The 22804-nt window shown below is 49.9% G+C and overlaps 1 long non-coding RNA gene across 1 annotated transcript; it reads right to left on the bottom strand.

The window, feature by feature from the left end:
- Window positions 1–8960: 8960 nt before the first annotated feature.
- On the bottom strand, window positions 8961–20414 carry LOC125753240 (uncharacterized). The gene is made up of 2 exons (XR_007404569.1): window positions 20276–20414; window positions 8961–16277 (listed from the first exon to the last, which is right to left on the bottom strand). It is a non-coding gene; the product is annotated as an uncharacterized LOC125753240 (long non-coding RNA).
- Window positions 20415–22804: the final 2390 nt, after the last annotated feature.

Below are 22804 nucleotides of genomic sequence, written 5' to 3'. Positions count from 1 at the left end.
CATAAATAAGCACCAAAGGCTTATTCCTTCACTGATTCTGAATCAGAGAACATTATAAAGACACTTATTTGCTTATTTGTTAGGAAATGCCCATGACGTGAGAAGTAAGTAGTGGGCTCTGAGGAGAACCAGTCTTCTCTGTGGCCTTCGGTAGGGTGCCCCATCTGAGGTGTAGGTAATTCTTGACAGTCTTCCCATGTGGGCAGGGTCTTAGGTGTGATTTTGTGTCTTTTTCAGCATTTTACCTAAGCTTACTACATAACACGTGTGTTTTCAAGACGTTACACCAGGAGCCACACAGTGGGGACTGCTTGACTTTGATGAGTTCTCAGACTTCCCTTGTCTCTCTCCCTCCAGATTGTGACTTGCTTTCTAATAACTACGCTTCAAACCAACTATTGTTAAGCTTAAATTTCAACAAAGAAAGCCTTCATGACCACTTGTCATCATTGGTTGTGTTTGGTGTATAGGAGTCCACAGCAAGACGCTCTGGGGAGGTGGGTCAAGGTCACTTCTGGAGGGAACATTGCCTAATGGTTGAGCCCAGGCTCTGGAGTCAAAATTACTAAGGCTGAAATCCTGTAATTTTCTACGTGATTCGGAATCCATGAAGGAATTCTAAATGGCCTCACTGTTCAACAACTGTGCGATATTAGACAAGTTACCACCCAAATCCTTGGCTTCCTCATCTGTAAGATGGGGCTAATTATTAGTACCAACCTCAAAGGGTTATGGGAATTCAATTAGTTAATGAAGATTAGTGAATCCAATGAAGTTAATGAAGATAATGAAGGTTTGTTACATGGCTGCCATGTGGTTAGTGCTCTGTAAATGTTAATTCTTGTTAACAGAAGTTGTTGGTAATAATATTCATAATAATTAATAATAATAATAATATTCATGCATCTTGGATGGAACTGGCCAAAGTGGCCTTAGAGTTCAAGATAGTTCAAGGGGCAGCCCGAGTGGCTCAGCGGTTTAGCGCCGCCTTCAGCCCAGGGTGTGATCTTGGAGACCCAGGATCGAGTCCCACATCAGGCTCCCTGCATGGAGCCTGCTTCTCCCACTGCCTGTGTCTCTGCCTCTCTCTCTCTCTCTCTCTCTCTCTCTCTCTCTGCCTCTCTCTCTCTCACGAATAAATAAATCTTTTAAAAAAAATATGGTTCTAGTTCAGAGAGAGAAAGGCTAGGGTTAAAGTAGAGTCTGGGAGTTGAGGCCATGAATGAAAGTGAAGGAGCTCCGAGCCTCTGTCTGAAGAAAGAGGTGAGGGATGGACCAGGAACTGGCTTGTTTCCAGCACTACTCAGCAAGGGAGGCATGAGCATTTCTGGTTGCTGGAAGAGAGTTTTCCATCCAAGGCCCTTCCTTGATGAGTCCAAGGTTTTATAACAGATTCAGCTTCCCAAGAACCTGTTATTGAAAGAGAGGTAACTCGACAGAGAGTATGTACATTTTAGTGGCCTGGAAAGGATGATGGCTCTTACTGTAAATAGTCATTCCTCTTCCTTCTTCAGCCTCTCATGAGTTAAGACATCATGAAGTAGTAGTGCCCAAAGACTAACTGATCTTTAATACCTACCTCCAAAGCAGATGCTGACAACAAGTTTGGACTCTGGGGCTTGAGTATGATATAAAACTGCACATTACCTCTGAAAATCACATAATAACTTTCAGGATAAGAGATTATTTTTTAATAAAGAAGAATCTATACTAATCAAATGAACCAAAAGATAATTTTTGATGATTAAGAAATTATAAGAGGTCAACTGATTTTTGTGTCCTGAGTTGGCCCACTTAATGGATCACTCTGGTTCAAACACTCTGTCATGCTGGCAGATGCTCAGAGCTTGTGGACTTGGGTCCTGAACCACCCTTTTCACTGGTAAGTTCCATCCCTCTTGACCACCTAGCTGGGCATCTTTCCAACCTTCTCTGCCTCCTATTCCAACTGATGCATATATTAAGTGCTTTCTGGGTTTTTGAGGCTTGACCCTGCAGGACCAGTCTTGCTTCTTTTTATCTTGACATAGTTATGTCTCCTGAAAGATCACTTTTCCAACCCAGAGCCCCTTCTCTCTGGAGAGCTGCTCAGACAGCCCCAACCAGGAGGAGCCCTACTTCATGGGCACGCTAGAAGGTTCCTCTCCTGAGTAGTGGGGGAGAAGTTTATGAGGGTAACAGGGGGATTTTGGCTCATGCAACCAACCAGAGTTAAATTTATGTGACTTTAAAAGTATAGAAAAATGTAATTAATGCTTAATGAAAAGGGCTTTGAGAATAAATACAATAATTTGGTGGTGGGGCAGAGTGATGCCTTGAACCAGCAGTCATTAGGATTCTCATGTCAATAAGCCCTTCCTAAATATATGTGTTATTTTGCATACTCCTTGCCCATCTGAAAAAGTTTACTGGCTTCCTTTTCAACTGAAAATGGTAGATTCACCTACCAGAACTCTAGAGTTTTCAGAAGTACTTTCACCAAGAGGGATTCATCCAACCCTCCTCAGCACTGTGTAAACTAGAGTATTGGCAGGTACACCCACAGTTAACTAGACTTCCAAGGGAGAAGCCTAGAGCTGCTGTCCTCTTAGGGAGTATCTGATTCCTTTTTGGGTAGAAAAAGGGTACACTCACAAGATGGCCCAATATTCCATTAAAAAAAAAAAAAGCAACTTTTTTTTTTTTTTTTTTTTTACTTTATAGTATAGAGAGAAGTTGCATGCAGAACTGTACTGAATAATACTACTATGATTTGGAACATCACTACCTAAAGACTCAGTGTTATAGGAAAGGCCATGTCCTAACAAGAGCTCCCAGAATCTGGGGCATTTTGGGGAGGGAAAAGGAGCTCATGATCAAATTTGCCATGAGTTCCGCACAAAAGTGCTTCTATAAAGAGCTTTGGCACAAGTTTGGTGGGTTTTTTTTTTTTTTTTTGAGTTTGGTTTTTAAATATCGTATCATTTTGTTTGTTTGTTTTTTAGCCTGCACTCTGGATTCTATAGACCTGGGTTCAAGTCTCTGTGCTCCTATGACATTTTTGGGGAAATCTCCAAATAAAAATATCAACCTCATAGGGTTTCTGTAAGGATCAAGTGAGATAATAAGCTTTGTAAACTATAAAGTTATCATATAAATATAAGGATTTATTATTATAGGAGTCTCTAGGGTTGGTTCCATTTCCTCAAAAATTGATGCATGTTTCCTTTTTTTTTTTTTTAATGATAGTCACAGAGAGAGAGAGAGAGAGAGAGAGAGGCAGAGACAGAAGCAGGCTCCATGCACCGGGAGCCCGACGTGGGATTCGATCCCGGGTCTCCAGGATCGCGCCCTGGGCCAAAGGCAGGCGCCAAACCGCTGCGCCACCCAGGGATCCCTGCATGTTTCCTTTTTTAAAATGTGAGTAGACAGAGGTGCTGGTGGCTTAGTCATTTAAGCATCTGCCTTTGGCTCAGCTCATAATTCCAGGGTCCTGGGATTGAGCCCTACATGGGGCTCCCTGCTTAGCTGGAAGGCTGCTTCTCTCTCTCTCTCTCTCTCTCTCTCTCTCTCTCTCTCTGCCTGCCCCTCCCCCTGCTGGTGGGCTCTCTCTCTCTCAAATAAATAAAATCTTTTAAAAAATAAATAAAGTGTGATTAGATATAAATGAAAATTAAGAGCAGTTATCTAGAAAGTATGTGGTTTAGCCAAAGACTGGGTTTGGCAGAACATGTTGAAATAATGCCCTGGGAAGGCTCTGGATTAAAGATCCTCATTATTCTGCCTTTTATCCTTCCCTAAGTCTATTTTCTCAAAATCAATAAATCCCATCTTCAGTAGACTGCTCTGTACGTACCTCATGCCTATCCCTCATGTATGAGTCAGCTGAGTCCCTGGAATATTAGGTCTTGAAAAGAAGACACTATATGAGTCATATAACCATAGAGCTGAACAAGAAGCATGCCAGAGAGTGAAAAGCCATAGGAGAGCCTCTGAAAACTGACAGAAGCTGCCCAGACCAGCCTACGAACTGAGGGCCAGCCTGGGCCTGCCACTGAGTCATCTATCCCCAAGAACACCAGACAGCAGCTTCTAGGATTGTGTGTTTGGAGGTTCTCTCAAGTGTGTATTTCCCTAAGATATTTGTTGATTAGGCATATCCAGGTGTAGCCTGTTCACTGCATCCAGAAGAATGTTCAGGGAAGTGGAAGTTCTAGAAATGAGGAAGAAGCAAGCTAGTCAATGGGAGGGTGCTCCTGGGACACAGGAAACCTGAATTTACTTCCTCTGAGTTACTGTACTTTTTCCGGATGTCATTGCAAAACGAGAAGGGATGGACAGGCCCATCCTTAGGGCCTTGCCAAATTGTGGGGAATAAATCTTTGCTTTTCAACAGGGAATTTTCTGTCACTGAGTCACAGAGATCCCAATCAAGTTTTATAAGTTTATCACTTCTATTTGATGATTACCAAAAGTCAGAGAAATTCCCTGGGACATTACTGGGAAGGATAATGAAGCATCATCTCATCATCATTGCTATTATTATTATTATTATTATTATTATTATTATTATTATTATTATTTCTTCTTCCCAGACTCACAAAATTAATTAGTGGGGTTACTCTTAGGTTATAGCCAACCTGAGAGCATTTAAGAACTGTCATAAAGATCCTCGATCACAAGTAACTCCCCAGCAGCCTGGAATGCTGCCAGGGATCTCGCCCCTTGGTTCTCTTCCCTTGGGCTGTCTCTGTTGCCTATAAAAATACAAAGAGTCTAAGGAGAGTTACACACTGTGTCAATACTAGCTAGTTAGAATAAATGATCTCATGAAATCCCACTAGCTGGAACAAAGCCTCCACATGAATTATTTTGCTAGGTGAGGGGTGTGATGGGAAGCATTCTGCTGAGGGTCAGGAGGAGCCTTAGACCAGCTTTCCATGGGGCCAGAAAGATACCCTGGGGACAACACAAGATACCCTCTAAGATCTTAGAAATAATGTCAGCACATTGCTCTCTACATGTCAAGTAGAAGATCGGCCCATAATAGGTCAAATTAGAAATACACACATGGAAGAGGTAACAAGGCTACAAACTCTATAACACGCATGACCAGCGGTGTGCTACTTAGTGTTCAGCAACCAGTTTTCTGCGGGTGAGAGGGATAAACTCCATTTGTAATGTTTGCCAATTTCTCTAGTATAAATACTTGGACCGTGGCTAATTTCAAGGTTCCAGTATGACATCACTGAATGCAGAACGGGGAAGAGATGCACATGATCAGCACTCCTGAGCTGGTGCAAGTCACTGGGAGCCACTCCACCACCCACAACTTTATAACCCAGTTGGGTGCATTAAGACATATAGAGAAAAGGTGTTTCCAGCAGACAGGGAGTTGATCAGCCATGGCATGGTAGAGAAAGAAAGGTCACTATGACAGACACCGACTATGCCCATATGAGTATTATCCACAGGAGAGGAAGTCATAGCAACTTGAACTTTGAATAGTTCCAAGTCCAAATCAATCACCTGCCCTGTGAAGTGAATGCATCAGGTTATTTTAGCATAATGCCATTAAGCCTCAACTTACCTAACACCTCTTTTTCAATCCCATTCGGACCATACAACCTTTGAATCATGACCTGGCTTCCTAGGTTGGCTTGCCTCCATGGCAAGAGGAGGGGGCAAGATAAATATCTACCCTACTTGCTCACGGACTGGCCCACAGCTTGAGTTAAGCTATATAATGATGCCCTATAAATACATAAGGTGACTTCTAATTCATAAAGCCTTTTCACATTCATCAGTGGACTATGTTGACCACAAATATTTTGTTTTTTGACTTCTTTAAAAAAACAGAAGCTCTGGTCACTGTATTCCAGCCTTTTTATAGGCTATAATCAGCTAGAGCTGAGTAGACAATTTGTCATGAGCCCCATCATTTCTTTATCACCTCTCTGACCTGACCTACTTCACTCATTTAAGTTACTGCTTAGCTCCCATAGGCACTTGGGTTTGCTAATCCCTAACATGACATTTCTTTTTTCTTTTTTATTAAATTTATTTTTTTATTGGTGTTCAATTTGCTAACATACAGAATAACACCCAGTGCTCAGCCCATCAAGTGTCCCCCTCAGTGCCCGTCACCCAGTCACCCCCACCCCCCACCCACCTCCCCTTCTACCACCCCTAGTTCGTTTCCCAGAGTTAGAAGTCTCTCATGTTCTGTCTCCCTTTCTGATATTTCCCACTCATTTTTTCTCCTTTCCCCTTTATTCCCTTCACTATTTTTTTATATTCCCCAATGAATGAGACCATATAATGTTTGTCCTTCTCCGATTGACTTATTTCACTCAGCATAATATCCTCCAGTTCCATCCACACATGACCTCATTTCATCCATATCTATCCTGTGAGCATTAATTATCCCAATTTTATAGATTTTAAACCAAAATTCAGAGATTCAACTGACCTTCCTGACCTTCCTATGATTTCACAGTTAGAAGGTGAGACCCAAATATTAGAGTTTCAGGTTGTTTAGGGTAACTAAATAGGGTTGCATAGATTGTGCACTGCGCAACTCTAGGAATGCCTTTCACATCATAGTACATGTGAATGGAGCCCCCTAGAGTTGTATAGTCCACACTATACGTGAAATCCTGAGACCATTTTCCCTTCCACGTCACCATAGTTATAATACTGTTGCAAATTCAAAATTAGTCATTTCCTTCAAATGTGTATTATAGAACAAATACTCAGATAAGTAAGTGAAATGGTGAATGATCAGGTTGAAACATAGACCAGTAAGTCTGAACACAGTAAGTCTTACCACAGATAGACACATTGTCCCACTGATGGAATCAAGGTAGTTAGGTGAAGAATTGCTCCCTAGTGGCCACAATCATTTTAAGGGTGATTTCATTGTTTTGCTCTACAAGCAACCCAATCTCTTTCTAGATTTCAGGTTCCACATGATTAAAGGAGAGGTTTGCACTAAGTTTTCCAGTATGACAGTAGTGCTTAATCCTGGCTAAACATTTAGAATCACCAGGGAGATTTTATTTTTATTTTTAATTGATGCTTATGTCTCATCCCTAAAGATCTGGACTGAAACTTCACCAAAAGAGATATACATAATGTCAAAGAAGGGGGGGGGGGCAATGCGCATGAAAAGAAAAGATGCTCAATACCATCAGTCATTAGGGAAATGCAAGTTAAATGTATGGTGAGATGTATTGCACACCCACTGTCCGCAAGATTGGAGAGGATGTGGAACCACTGGAACGCTCCTGTACTGTTGGTGAAAATGTAAAATGGTGCAACCACTTTGCAAAACTGTTTGGTACCTTCTTAAAATTGAGCTGCCACTTGATTCAGTCATCCCACTGTGAGCTGTTTATCCATGAAAAAAGAAAGCATAGATCTAGACAAAAATCTACACATATGTGTTCAGAGTAGCTTTCTTTGTAATGGTCCCAAACTGGAAACAACTCAAATGTTTGGTGACAGGTGAAGAGATCAACAAGTTGTGGGATATCCCACAGTGGAATTGTCACATAATCACATAGGGAAATCTCAAAAGAATTTTGAGTTAATGAAGCCAGATGAAAGAAAATGTATGCACTATATGATTCCATTTATATACAATTCTAGAAAATATAAATATATCTACAGCAACAGAAAGCAGATCAATGTTTGTGGGGATGGAGAAGGTAGGGAAGGATTACAAAAGGTGTGAAGAAACCTTAGGACGTGATGTCTATGTTCATCATCTTAATTGCAGTGATGGATCAGAATATGTATTTATGTCACAACTTATCAAACTGTTTAACTATGTGCTGTTTATTGTATCTTAATTATATAGTGTATATAATACAATGCATACCATTACAGCTATATTAAAAAATTGATGCTTGGATCTCAGGCTCAAAGATTCTGATTTAAAAATTTCATCTATAGGGCGCCTGGGTGGCTCAGTCAGTTGGGAGTCTGACTCTTGGTGTTGGCTCAGGTCATGGTCTCAGGGTTGTGGGATTAAGCCCCTGTGGGGCTCCACACTCAGAGGAGTCTGCCTGGGATTCTTTCCCTTAGCTCCTCCCCCTGCTTGCATGCATGCTCTCTCTCTTTTGTAAATAAATAAAATCTTATAAAAAATCATATATGATTCTGTTGTACAGGCAAGGTTGGTTCTATAATTTTAGGTCATTTCAGTTGCACAGGCCAGGTATTTTGGGAGAGCCCTCCCCATTTTGTGGACTAGAGCAAAAGAGGATGGTCTCACAACAGCTCATGCAAAAGGATGCAAAGTACTTAATTCCATCACCTGAGTGCCCAGGGTCCTGCTTGGCTGCCTGGAAGCTGGAGCTATTGTAGCCTTTCACCGAATGGAAGCACTCTTCTCCCTCCAATATTTATTCATCTATTCTAGCCTGATGCCTTCTTGTGACTTTTTTTTTCAAAGCCGGCTTTGGTGAGCTAGTTGATATTTAGAGTAGATAAAAAAAGATGTTATTTAGGAGGGTTTGTGTGTGTAGAAACAGTGTGACTTGCCCCATCCAGATGCCCCTAGTAACACCTGCTGCTGCAACCCTGGACATGCTAAGAGGCTGATACCAGATGCTCAAGTGTCAGAGCTAAGGCAGTAGACTGGGAATCCAGAATGCCAGGAAGTGGAGGAGAGATACTCCCTATCCCGATACTCCCAGTGATGGGAGCACAACTTGGCCACTGACCTAGACCAGGGAACATGGTGACCAGGAGCTAGAACTAGGGGGATGACCCTTCATGCCAAGACCCCTTCCACTCATCCCAAACAGTGAGAAATATATTGCTTTGAGTCCTGTTCTACTTTTTATCAGTTTGGGCAAGGCACCTGACCTCTCTTTGCCTTCAGTCCCTAACCTATAAAATGGAGATAATGAGGTCTTTCTCAATTGCTTTGACAGAGTAATTCTGAAGATCAAATGAGAAAATGAGCATGATTAGGCTTTAGAAACACAAAGGCATTTTATTTACCATGATTATCCCAGTGTTTTATAGAAAGGAGAAGCAAAAGAGTAGACTTAATTGGTAGGAAACTGGATGAGCCTGAGGAATACCATCATTACACAGCCTCTGAAACTCAACTTGCCATTTACACGACTTGGGGGGTGTCATAATCATCATTATAATAATAACAGCTAGATTTTATTGAGCACTTACATTCTCAACACTCTACTAAAGTGCATCTATATTTTACAAAGGAAGGCACCGACGGCTTAGTTGTTAGTTAGGGAGGCTAACAACTTGTCCAAGATCACACAGTCAGCAAGTGGACTTGGGTCTTGATATGCACTGTCCAGCTCCCAAGAACATAGTTATAACCAGCTGAGCTTTCTCCTACACAGGACTATCTCAGCTCAAAATCTTAATAAATGACTTTAATAAATAAATAAGTGCTCTTTGTAGAGAAACATTCCCTGTCAATCCCAAAGCAGGTAGTGCTTTGTTAAGAATCAGGGAACATGAATCTTTGTTCTAGAATTTTTTGTGCTACCTGAAAATGAGGGCACGTGTTTATGATTGGGCTTCCAACCCAAATATTTTTCCTTAGCTTCTGAAAATTGAGATAAAATAAACCTATTGAGATAAGATTAGAGTTATTAGGCTGCAGAATGTGAGATGATCTGCCCTTAGAGTTTCTACTTAATATTCATTTGTTGGATGTTTCATGTTCATTACGCACAAAGAGTAGACCAAAAATACAGTTGTGTGCTTGTACTGTACACCTTACAGACTATGGCTGGAGAGAGGGGGAGAAACGCCGATGGACAGCACACATCCTGAATATGTACAGGTCTCACGAGAGTGCCTAAGAAGGACATTCTCACCAATTGTTGTTGTTGTCATATCAAGTCAGAGTTTATGTTTTTGAAAGGATCATGAATGCAATCTTTCCCACATGACATTTTATGTTTTTTACTGTCAAAACAATTTTAAATGGGCAAAGGGTTTCAAAATAAGTCTCCATTTTGAGAAGGGAAATTGCAAACTCATTACCAAAAAAAAAAAAAAAAAAAAAACTTAACTAAGAAGGGACTCAGATTTACAAATATACTCAGCCACTCTGACTAGAGATGAGGTTGTGAAACAGGGGTCTACCTGCCAAACCCCCTAAGGAGAAACCCCCATCATTGTGGACAGGTGCTTAACTCCTGGCTTCCTGCTATATTTCCAGCCTACTTTGGGTCATTTAATTTCAAAGCACTGGAAGACTTATCTCCAGAAAAATGAATGAGCAGCATTGATTCTAAACACTGTGTGGTCCCTGAAAATGTGGGGAGCCGGGCTCCATCAGAGAAAGAATGAGCTCGGGTCATCTTGCAGAGTCTCATGGCCCTGGCTGGTTGACAGCAAAAACGGTCCAGATGGAACACTTGTATTGTTCCTTGCTCAGACTCATCTCTGAGAAAATCCAATCTTCCTTTGGGAAGGACCCAGGACTCTGGCTCCGCTGGCAGCCTGAGCTGCATCTTGCTCGCTTCGGCCTTGAGGTCTGTGTAACCACTGCCCAGAAGCTGCCGGTGAGGGTTTCAGTGTCTCGGTCGAGTTGACCCTCCGATTAGCAGTTCGTCAGGGGTCCTGGCCTGCTAGCTTGTTTGCTTACACGTTCCCAGAACAACATGACCTGGAGAATTATCCATTCGTTACCAGCTGGTATCACTGCTGAGAGCAAGAAGATGGACTTAGGCCCTTGCTGGGCACAAGGAAAGCGCTTCCTAGCTAGCTCCTGTCTGTCCGCCGTGGGCGAGCAGTGCGCCCTCCTTCCGACTCCTCTGGCAGCCCGTTGAGGCAGGGCGTGAAGTCCAGGGGCAGATTCCTGCCTCGGTCACCAGTGCCCCCGGGCGACTTGTCCTCGGAGCCGCGCTCTTCCCTGGAGAAGCATTTCACGCTGCGCCAGCAGGTCTGCGGCTCCAAGCTGCCGGGTGGGAGAAAGAAAAGGACGGCGATCCGATCATGAACACACTTGTCTCTTCAGTGTGCTCATATGGGGGTTGAGGCTTAGAGTTGCTCATTTCGGGGAATTAGGGACTGTGCAGGCATTTCTCCAAATGTTAACATTGCGCAGGGACATGACGTTTCTTTCTTGACAAGGCAAAGCGAAGACCATTTTAGTGCGTTGGCTGAGACTGAGTCGGTGAAAAAGAGCAAAGAAGAAATGAACTGTTCGCTAATGAGAAACGGAGTCTGTTCCCACTGAGGGAGATCGTGTTTTGAATAGAATGAAAATGCAACTGATCAGAAGAGAAACTGGAGATCTATTTAGTTTTCTTTTTTTAATTACTGAAAAATGTAAGCAGATCGTATTGCTGAGAAGTATTTTGTTCCCAAGGTTCAGCACACAAATATTCTTTCCTTTGAATGAATATCCTAATCAATCCCTTGGATGAGGTCCTAATATCTAGGCAGGCTTAGCGGGCTGCAGGTAAACACTCTGGTCAGAGCTAAACTTAATCCTGTTACTGCATTGCTTAAACCAATGGACTGAATGAAGAATTTCCTGAAGCCATGAAGCCCCAACTGGGGGCTGCATTCCCCTCAGACTCTCTAATGGCACCATCTGGCCCTGGGACCTGAGAACCTGGGTGGCACCCTCTGCTGTGGTTTCTTCTCCCTGCCCTTTAAAGCGCAGAAGCCTGGCATGCTGCTGCTCCCCTGGCAGTGGCCCTCCCTCTCTCAGCGGTCATGTGTGTGATGTGTCACTTGCCACTGGTGACCTTGTGAGCTTCAGATTCAGTAGCAAGTGTTGCAAAAAGCAGCTGTAGTCTGCCAGGGCCAGTTTCAGGAAGATGGAGGCTGTGGACCAGAATGTGAGCTATCTTCACCCCTGAGCAGGAAAAGAGGAAGTGGAAGATGGTGGAGATTTGCTTGTGGGGTGTGGCACAGATGGGAAAGCAGATGCAGGCCTTTGGGACCATTGCTGAATGGAAGCAAGAATGAAGGTTTGTCTTTCCAAAGGCATTCTCATTATGACTCCACAGAATCATCTCTCTCTAGGAGAGATGTCATTATTTCCTTCTCATCCTAGGACACAGCTCAGCAGAACACCTCAGAACCATCACCCCAGAGGAGGGTCCAACATGACCTTCTAGACACATCTCAATCCAGGACAGCTCTTGACTGTCCACGCAAACTAGGAGAACTTATCAGCATTTTCCAGGAGCACCTCTTCCTAGGAGTGCAAATCACAGCTTCCCAGATCTGTCTCCTACTCAGGAGGACCTACAATAACTGTGAAGACAAATCTCAATCCAGGAGGCTCTTGACTCCCTAGATACTTCCTTACAACCCAGGAGGGCCTATCATGATGCCCTAGTATTGGCTTTTAAGGTCCATCACTTCCTGCCCAGAGCCCAAAGCCATAAGATGCCTTAAAAGTCCTCTAGCAAGTCTTCTCCACATTGGAAGGGTTAAGGACCCCATATCAGTTATTCCCAAAGGAGAGCAAATATAAATACATGAGGGGAGGTGGGGAAGCAAGCAAAAATTCTATTCTGGAAATAAGAAGTAGCATGACTTAAAAAGCTCTTTTCCCAGTCTGTAGGCCAGCCAGGGATGAAGAGGGTCAAGGTGGAGATGAAGACGTTGATGAGAGCCAGCACTTTGGGCTGTAATATATCAAGCAGAGAATTAAGCAGTGGGCTGCAAACCTGCCTTCTCTTCTAGATCAATTATCTAGGGGCCCCTGGGTGGCTCAGCGGTTGAGCATCTGCCTTCGGCCCAGGGTGTGATCCCGGAGTCCCAGGATGGAGTCCCATATCGGGCTCCCCGCAGGGAGCCTGCTTCTCCCTCTGCCTATGTCTCTGCCTCTCTCTGTGTGTCTCTCATGAATAAATTAAAAAAACCTTAAAAAATAGATTATCTAGAGATTGTCAAGAGCACCAGGCCCTGCCATTGGCTCATTTCTGCATAGGAACAGAGGATTGAACTCCTAGACAGGTGCTCAAAGTCCCAACTGACAGCCACCGAGTTCTCTAAGACCATCAGGTATCAAACAGAGAGGTTGACCAGGCAAGTATTGGACACGCTGGAGCCGTTTTCCCTCCACTTCTGTTTTAAGAGGGAGAAGCCACCACCGGGCCTCCTGGAGTGAGGGCTCCACTCCTACTGATAAATAACTCCCCCCTTGGCCGTCACTGCCCTATATTTTCCCCCCACACTCACAGGTGGTCCCACCCCCTCAGAGCCACCTCTGTCCCTTCTGCAGCTCTCCAGGTCCAATCCTGGCACCAGAAATTCACCACCAGGGTGTGAATACATTGTAGCAACAAAAAATAGAGTAAATCGCTAAATAAGGGATCCCTATGTTGTGTTGTATATAAACTACCTTTACAGATGTGCAGAGAAACATTAGCACAAACAAACAAGCGATAGTATTTTCAAAGGAGGAGGAAGAGGATGATGAGGAGAAGGGATCTGATTGATGATGAAGGGGGTGAAATTGCTCTGTCCCAATACCTGTGAGGTGGGGGCAGTGCTCTCAGCAGGTGAGTCAAGTGAGGAGGAAGGTAGGCTTCCGAGAGCTGTGAGCTCTGCTCTGGTGGAGTCTCTTGTGTCTCTGTTTCTCAAGAGAAGACAAGGGCTTTCCCAGCTGTGACACAGAACTTATGGTTATCATTCAAAATAAAAATTCTGGGCGCCTGGGTGGGTCAGTCGGTCAAGCATCTGCCTTCAGCTCAGGTCACGATCCCAGGGTCCTGGAATCGAGTCCCACATCAGGCTCCCTGCTCAGCTGGGGTTTGGGGGTCTGATTCCCCCTCTGTCCCTTCCCTTGCTCATGCTCTCTTGCTCTCTCTCAAATAAATACATAAAACCTTTTAAAAAATTTTAAAAATTCTAATATTTGTGTGAAGCTCATGGTGTGTGAAACGTTTTTATAGATGATTTTAAGAAGCCATAAAACGGCTGTGTGTGGGAAACAGTGAGGACTCATAAATCATAGCAGCTTTTAACTACTTGGCTGTAATGAATGCAAAGTGAACCCTTCCGGGATTTAAAAAACAAAACAAAACTGGTTTCACCTGTCTCTTAAAAAGCCAGCCTATTGAAAACTTTGAAGCTTGAGAAAGCAGCTCACACTTGTCGTTTGAAATGAACATGGATGGCGCTCCCTTTGGTAGCACATGTAACTGAAATGAACGTGAATGAAGGAAATCTCCTGTTTTTCGGGACCCAAACATAATGGGACACATTTAATTTCTCTTTTCTTTTTTCTCTTCTTTTCATTTTTTCTTGTTTGGTTTTTGTTCATTTGGGGTTTTGTTTGCTCTAGGAGCTGGAGCCCCAGTGGTGAACAGACCCAGGTCTGGCTTCAAAGAAGCTGCTTTCAAGTGCTAGGCCAGCTACCTTCCTTGATAAGGGTGATAATGGGCTGAGAGGGGTAAGTGGATGGATAAACAGTCGACTTCAGGATACGGAGCAAGAAGACAAAGAGCCCGGGAACTGCCACTCAAAATACAATTGGTACACAGAAAAATATAGCAGCAGGAGCCAGAGCGCAGGGAAGGTGTGCAACCAGAGCTGCACGACAATGAGACGGCTCACACATTCCATGCTGGGGAAGTACGGATATGAGACTGGGCCACCATTGCCCCCATGCTTGCCCTTGGCTCTGGCCTTGGTCTTAGTCATCTTCATAATTCTGCTTCGCATCACCACCATTGCACAGAGGAGGGGTTAATAAGTAACTGTTGGATTAAAGCAAACATTCATGAAGAAGCATCCTCCCTGGGGAGGCTCCCCAGAAGAGTTCTGAGATTCCTTTCTACTCAGAGGTTTTATGATTATACAGAGGCTGGCATGCGACAGGTGCTCACTAAATCTTGAATCAGACGATGTCTGCTTAGTATTTTTTTGAGGTTTTATTTATTTATGAGAGACAGAGAGAGAGGCAGAGATATAGGCAGAGAGAGAAGCAGGCTCGCTCCCCGTAGGGAGTCAATGCAAGACTCCATCCCAGGACCCTGGAATCAAGACCTGAGCTGAAGACAGACGCTCAACCACTGAGCTACCCAGTGCCCTGATGCCTGCTTAGTATTGAGCTTATGTGTCCTCCAGCTTCTATCTCTCCATATAAATCAGCTTACCCTTTTCCCCAAGTGTATTAATCATTGACCAAGCACGACGAGCATCAATTTTTCTGCATTGTCTCATGCATGTCTCAATTGTCTCTCCTCCAAGAGCCCTAGGAGGGTAGAGTTTGGGTTTCTACTGCTGTAGAGCAAACCAGCCTGTAACTTAATGGTTTAAAACAATACTTTATAATTACCTATCATGGTTTGCTGCTTGATTGGGCTCATGAGGCCATCTCTTTTGGGGCCTGATGCGGTGACAGTCAGCTGTTAGCTGGGGCTTGTGGGCATCTGAAGGCCCAGTGGAGTGGGACATTCAGGAAGGCTTACTATCTTGGCTGGCAGTTGATGCTGGCTCTCGGCTGTGGCTGTTAAGCAGAAACCTACACCACAACTTCTTCAGGTGCTTGGGCTTCTCACAGCATGGCGGCTGGGTTCCAGCAAGGATGTACAAGAAATCCAGAGAAAATGACCTGGTCTCATGTAATGTAGCCTCGGAGGTCCAGAACATTGTTTCTGCAACATTCAACAGTCACAAGAATCACCGGAGGTCATCTGTTGATGGAGGAATGGCAAGGTCATATTGGAAGAGCAGCTGGGATGAGAGATATTATTATCTGCATTCAAGGAAAATACCATCTGTCCTAAGTATATACTGTTAATATCCCATTCTCCGGGGGAGGGCATTTTGCAGTGATTCGCTAGATCATACAGTTAGCTTGCTCATATGATGGCAATCAAATGCACACTCCCTCTGATTTCTCAACAGCTGCGCTTCACTTAAGACAGTATTCCAAAACGTTGATAGTGACAGAGTCACCCCTTTCAAAGATGCAGTTTTATTTTCAAGAACATAAAAACATAAGTTCTGGAAAAAGGTATAAACTTGAAATGTAAGTTCTAGTAGGATTTGGCATGTCCTGTATGAGACATAGTATTAAAGAAAGAACTGCTTTCTTTAATTGAGCTGCTTCAGTGATCCAGATACTTCATGCTCTGTATGAACTCATTTAATCTTTATGATAATCCTTTATCCGCAGATGAAGAATGACATTTTGAGAGGTTAAATAACTTGCCCAAAGTCACGTAGCCACTTTAATTGAGAGAGCCAGGATTTAAACCCAGGTCTGTCCCAGTTCACCTTCCAGGCAGCTCCACATTGCAGGTTGGGCTCCCAGGAATCAGACTCTGAAATGAGATCGGCAGAAAGGAAGGTCACTCTGTGAGCTCAGCGACATCACCTGAAAGAGGTTGTAAGGACACAGGGTCAAGCAAAGGAAAAGGTGGACTGTTGCAGGCACAGCAAGGGACTCAACAGGCCCTTGGGATGCTCTGAAGCCAGGATAGCCCTTTGGGGTTGTCCTGAGCAAGGCGCCTGGGCTTTATTACCACCCCATCCTTACCACCTCCTGTCCTGGCATCCCAGTAAATAGATGGTTGCTGAATAAACCAATGCATCAAGCGATCGATCCAGATTGAACTCTAATGGGAAGCAGCATCACGGAGCAGAGGGACTGCCGATGTGTCAGGAGAGCCAAACCCTAGCCCTGGACCGGGACAGTCTTTGCTGTTAGGACACTACAACATTCAGGCCCTAACTTCAGGCCCTAACTTCCTCAAAAGGAGAAGCCAGTGCTCTAAGCCCAAACAAAGCACTAAAACAAACACTGCAAGTCCCTTTATCTAACCTGCCCAGAAGTCCTCAGCACAGGCAGGTACATTTTTAATGCTGTTGAGTTTAGGCACGGCCCCAGATTGAATCAACTAACAGTACAGAATTTATTTACCCTAGGATTCCACGCTGTGACCACACACCCAATGAAAAGTTCTTATAAATAAGTAATTCAGGAGCTGCTTACTCCCAGATGCTGGTGGTAGGCGCTTGTTAGGTGATAAGGTATTAACAGCCAATCACTATGACAGTCATCATTCAAACAGGGTGGAATGATATAAATGAACCACCCATTTCCCGGAGCTACCCTTCCAACAGTGTAATGAACACTGAGTGCTTACTGTACATTAAAAACTTTCAAATATGTTATTTCATTTACTCTTCATAACAATCCTGCTGAGAAAATTATTCATTCTTTTTTTGAGGTTGAGGAATTTGAAGCTCAGAGAGGTTGAATAACTGGTCCAAGATTACACAGCGAGTGTCAGAACCAGGATTCTAAGCCAGGTTGGGGCCTGCACACTTCTCCCTTAATTTTCCTGCCTCAAAATTACTGAGGTCCATGAGCTCCACATGGATTATCCTGGTCTTGCGTTTGGCTGATGCAAATATTCAGCATCCATCAAGGATTGCAAATTTCAGAGGGACAAGTTCCCAAGTACTGAGCATTTTATTTATTTAATTCAGTCTTTGGAGGTTATTTATTTATTTATTTATTTTGTGGCTCTTGGTACCTGTAGAGTATACAGGCCTCTTTCAAGGAAGCGAAACTTCCCCCTATACTGAGCCATTTGGCAAGAAGAAGTGATCCAGAGCCAATGCAAGCAGAGGAGTGCAGGTGGAGAAAGGGAGGGGTAGGAAGAGACTTTGGTAATGTATGGAGCTGTGAGTTCGAGCACCTCATTCTTGCCTCCCGCAAAATAACTCCCCTATGTGAATATTCTTCCAAGGAGTCACCCAGTCTATACTTCTGGTCTGTGGTTCCTTAGCGACCCCACAGCCAGCATCCACTGTCCTGTGCTTTGGCACTCATCCTTGGTCTGGGACTGGCTCTAGCTTACATGAATGCCTGTGGATGCTGCCAACAGTTCCCCAAGGTGGAGGGGGTAACCATTATTCACAGCACCCCTGAGGCTCTGCCCTTTTGCAGAGCGGATGGGAGGGACCGGGTCCTCCCAGGTCTTGGCAGTGTAGTGAGCCACTGGCAGGAGTACCGAGGGGTGGCTGGCAAACCGGAGCCTGAAGGGAGGGGACCATTCTGGAGGCACACCCAAGTAGCCGGCCCTGCCTCTCAGATCTAAATGAGGAGGCAGGGGGCCCCTGAGACGGGACCCCCAAAACAGCGACACTGCGACCCTAAGTGCTACCAAGCAGCCAAGGAGATGGGGCAGATAAAAGGGAGTTGGTGGAAGGAGGGAGTAGGAGGGTGTGTTGATGGGGGCATGTGGAAGAAACGGTGGGGAGCAAATGCCAGCCACAGTCCTGGAGGCTCTGGGTGGAGAGGAGAGACAACAGCTCTCAACCCTGGGTGGTGGAAAGGCAAAAATGGACAAGGATAAATTCACAGATGTATGAATTTACGTGTGAGTGGGTTCACGGATGTATACGTGCGCACCTTTTGCCATAATTTCTCCACCCCAGTGCGGGGCGGGATCCTGAGGAGCAACTCCCCGGCGGCCGTCGGGGGCGGGAGGGGCCGCTGCGGGCCCACACAGCGCGGGAAAGGCCGGGCCGCGGGTCGCTGGGCTCCTCCCCGGCGGGGCGGGGCGGGGCGGGGGCGGGTCAGGACCGAGGGGCCCGGCCCGGGGCTCGGGGCGTGGGCGGCTACAGCGGGCCCTTCCGGCCGCGGCAGGGCGGGGGCGCGGGGGGCGCGGGGGGGGGGCGCGGGGGGCTCAGGTCCTCCCTCCCGGCCCGCGGCGTCTCCAACAGCGGCTCCGAGCAGACCCGGGAGCGCCGGACAAAGCCCGAGGCCGCTCATTTTCCCGACGGGCGGATCCGCGTCTTGGGCTGCCCCGGGTCTGCCCCTCCCGCCCGACCCGCCACCGCGAGCGGCGGCCCCGCAGGTGCGAAGTCCGGGGCGCGGCGGGCGAGCGCCGAGTCCGTCCGCGGGGCGCCGGCGGGTCCTCCCGGGCGGCCCAGCCCGTGTCTCGGGGCCCACCCGGGGCAGCCCGGCGGCCGCAAGGGGACAGCGGTGCGCCCGCCCCCGCCGGCTCCCCCCTCGCCGCCGCGGAGGCTGAGCCGAGCCCACGGCCTGCGACGGGCCGACGGCCTGGGCCCCCGGCGGGCGGGGCCTCCGTCCCCCGCCGTCCCCCTCCGTCCCCCGCCGTCCCCCTCCGTCCCCCGCCGTCCCCCTCCGTCCCCCGCCGTCCCCCTCCGTCCCCCTCCGTCCCCCGCCGTCCCCCGCCGTCCCCCGCCGTCCCCCGCCGTCCCCCTCCGTCCCCCGCCGTCCCCCTCCGTCCCCCGCCGTCCCCCGCCGTCCCCCGCCGTCCCCCTCCGTCCCCCGCCGTCCCCCTCCGTCCCCCTCCGTCCCCCTCCGTCCCCCGCCGTCCCCCTCCGTCCCCCTCCGTCCCCCTCCGTCCCCCGCCGTCCCCCTCCGTCCCCCGCCGTCCCCCGCCGTCCCCCTCCGTCCCCCTCCGTCCCCCGCCGTCCCCCTCCGTCCCCCTCCGTCCCCCGCCGTCCCCCTCCGTCCCCCGCCGTCCCCCGCCGTCCCCCTCCGTCCCCCTCCGTCCCCCTCCGTCCCCCTCCGTCCCCCTCCGTCCCCCGCCGTCCCCCTCCGTCCCCCGCCGTCCCCCGCCGTCCCCCTCCGTCCCCCTCCGTCCCCCGCCGTCCCCCTCCGTCCCCCTCCGTCCCCCTCCGTCCCCCGCCGTCCCCCTCCGTCCCCCTCCGTCCCCCGCCGTCCCCCTCCGTCCCCCTCCGTCCCCCGCCGTCCCCCTCCGTCCCCCGCCGTCCCCCTCCGTCCCCCTCCGTCCCCCGCCGTCCCCCTCCGTCCCCCGCCGTCCCCCTCCGTCCCCCTCCGTCCCCCGCCGTCCCCCTCCGTCCCCCTCCGTCCCCCTCCGACCCCCGCCGTCCCCCGCCGTCCCCCTCCGTCCCCCGCCGTCCCCCTCCGTCCCCCTCCGACCCCCTCCGTCCCCCTCCGTCCCCCGCCGTCCCCCTCCGTCCCCCGCCGTCCCCCTCCGTTCCCCTCCGCACGCGGGTCTTCCCGGCCTCGGCCTCGGCCTGGCGGGGGGGCTGTGCGTCCCAGAGGCCTCGACCCCGGAACCGGCCGTCTCACCCCCCAATTCCGCCCGGTCCCCCGCGCCTCCCTGTGCTCGCCCAAGACCCGAGGGGGCTGCTCCCGCAGCAGCACCGGGGCCAGCGCCCGGCTCCGGGGCGGGGACCCCGGCTCGCCCCCCGCCTCCCCCGCTGCTCCGACGCGGCCCCCCTGGCCGGGTGGCCCGACGGTACGGGTCGGGCGGTGCCGGGGGCGGCCGGTCGCTGACGCCCCGACACCCAGACAGCGCTGCCCGGGCCCCACCTGGGATCCGCCCGTGGCCGGCGTCCGCTCCCCGGAGCCCGGCCCCCGCGAGGCCCGAGCGGCCGCGTCGCTGGAAGTCGGCGAAGTCTAAGCCGGGAGTTCGGTGCCTCAAGGTACGGTCGCACCGGCCCGGACGGCCTGTTACCCGGCCCGGTGGGACCCGCGGGGTCTGTCCCGCTACTTGTGCGGCGCCGCAGGCGGAGAAGTTAGGGCGGGCGGGGGGCGCTGCTGCAGGGGGCGCTGCTGCCGGGGGGGCGCTGCTGCCGGGGGGGCGCTGCTGCTGCGGGGGCGCTGCTGCCGGGGGGCGCTGCTGCCGGGGGGGCGCTGCTGCCGGGGGGCGCTGCTGCTGCGGGGGCGCTGCTGCCGGGGGGCGCTGCTGCTGCGGGGGCGCTGCTGCTGCGGGGGCGCTGCTGCCGGGGGGCGCTGCTGCTGCGGGGGCGCTGCTGCCGGGGGGGCGCTGCTGCCGGGGGGGCGCTGCTGCTGCGGGGGCGCTGCTGCCGGGGGGCGCTGCTGCTGGGGGGGCGCTGCTGCCGGGGGGCGCTGCTGCCGGGGGGGCGCTGCTGCTGCGGGGGCGCTGCTGCCGGGGGGCGCTGCTGCCGGGGGGGCGCTGCTGCCGGGGGGGCGCTGCTGCTGCCGGGGGGGCGCTGCTGCCGGGGGGCGCTGCTGCTGGGGGGGCGCTGCTGCCGGGGGGCGCTGCTGCCGGGGGGGCGCTGCTGCTGCCGGGGGGGCGCTGCTGCCGGGGGGCGCTGCTGCCGGGGGGCGCTGCTGCTGGGGGGGCGCTGCTGCCGGGGGGCGCTGCTGCTGGGGGGGCGCTGCTGCCGGGGGGCGCTGCTGCCGGGGGGGCGCTGCTGCTGCCGGGGGGGCGCTGCTGCTGCCGGGGGGGCGCTGCTGCCGGGGGGCGCTGCTGCTGGGGGGGCGCTGCTGCCGGGGGGGCGCTGCTGCTGCGGGGGCGCTGCTGCCGGGGGGCGCTGCTGCTGGGGGGGCGCTGCCGCGGGGGCGCTGTTGCTGTGGCGCGGGTCCCCGCCCTCCTCCGCGAGCGCCCGTTTCGCAGGCCCGCCGGCAGAGGGCAACCTTGTTCCAAGTTCTCTCCCGGCCTGGGCTCCGCTCCCGGAGGCCCTCACCTGCCCGAAGCTGGGGAGCTGGGGAGGGGCCGAGCGCCTCTGGCCTGCTGCGGAGCTGCCCTGTCACTCCTCCCCTTGAGAGCTGTTTACATCCCAAGGAGCCACAAAGTCTCCACACAGCAAGGAAGTCGGCCAGGGAAGGCCGGTGTGTCCCCAGCTGCCCACCTGGGACGGGCTGAGGGAAGACCTTCCCTGTTTCCAGGAATCACCTGATTCCAATTCAGGTAGCCCTTGAAAGCGCCCGCTCCGTGCCAGGCAGCCACTGCGCCCTGCCTTGGCCCGGGAGGCTCTGGGCCTGGAGCTCTCCAATCCAGCGGGAACTCTGGCTCTCTCCCTATGAATTCCTCGGATTATAGTACAGCTTCTTTCTAGCACTTAGCACTCTGCGATTCGACACTTGCATGGTCATTTCATCCATTCACCACATATTTATAGAGCGCTCACCGTGTGCCCCTCGCTGAGTGTGTCGTCAGACAGCAGGTGACCCGTATGAAAATGAAATCCCACCTGCTAGAAGGGGGCCAATTATACAGGGCTTGCAGCCATTCTTTAAAAAGATTTTGCTTCTTTATTCATGAGAGAGGCAGAGACACAGGCAGAGGGAGGAGCAGGCTCCCTGCGGGGAGCCCCATGTGGGACTCGATCGGGGATCACAAAGGCAGACACTCAACCAGTGAGCCACCCAGTGCCCCTTAGCAGCCACTTTAATGGACTTTGGCTCTCATGTGGAAGGAATCGGGAGCCACTGGTGGGTTTGAAGCAGGGATGGACATTAGCTTTTCACAAGGATCACGTGGGTTGCTGTGGTGAGAACAGACAGTAGGAGGTCATTGAGCCAAATGGGGGCCACAGTAGTGATCTAGATGAGAAGGGTGTCGCTTCAGGCCAGCGGAGGGGGCTGGAGGCGGAGAGGAGTGGTCACGCAGCGGGTATGCATTTCAAACTAGAATGAAAAAGATTCCTGTCTGCTTGTGGGGTGTTATAGATAGAGATGGATGGTGGCTCCAAGCTGGAAGGACAGAGCTGCCGTTGGCCGAGACCGGAAGACTGTGGCAAAGGCACAGAAAAGCTGAGTTGGGATGTACTAAGTCTGAGGTGTCTCACACAAGACCTGGTGAGGTTGTCTAGGGAGGGCTGGGGTGGAGATAGAAATGCGGGGCTGCGAGTGGCTCAGAGGTTTAGCGCTGCCTTCGGCCCAGGCGTGCTCCTGGAGACCCAGGATCGAGTCCCACCTGGGGCTCCCTGAGTGGAGCCTGCTCCTCCCTCTGCCTGTGTCTCTGCCTCCGTCTCTCATGAATAAATAAAATATTAAAAAAAAAGAAATGTGGAGCTGTCAGGATACAGAGAGGCGGCATGAGGCTTTTTTTTTGCCTGTATGACTTTGTGGTATTTTCACAATTAATTCCCG

This window comes from Canis lupus, chromosome 21 (assembly GCF_003254725.2).
Source record: "Canis lupus dingo isolate Sandy chromosome 21, ASM325472v2, whole genome shotgun sequence".
Lineage (NCBI taxonomy): Eukaryota > Metazoa > Chordata > Mammalia > Carnivora > Canidae > Canis > Canis lupus.
The sequence above is the reverse complement of the archived record's forward strand: the minus strand, read 5'-3'. Positions and strand labels throughout refer to the sequence as shown.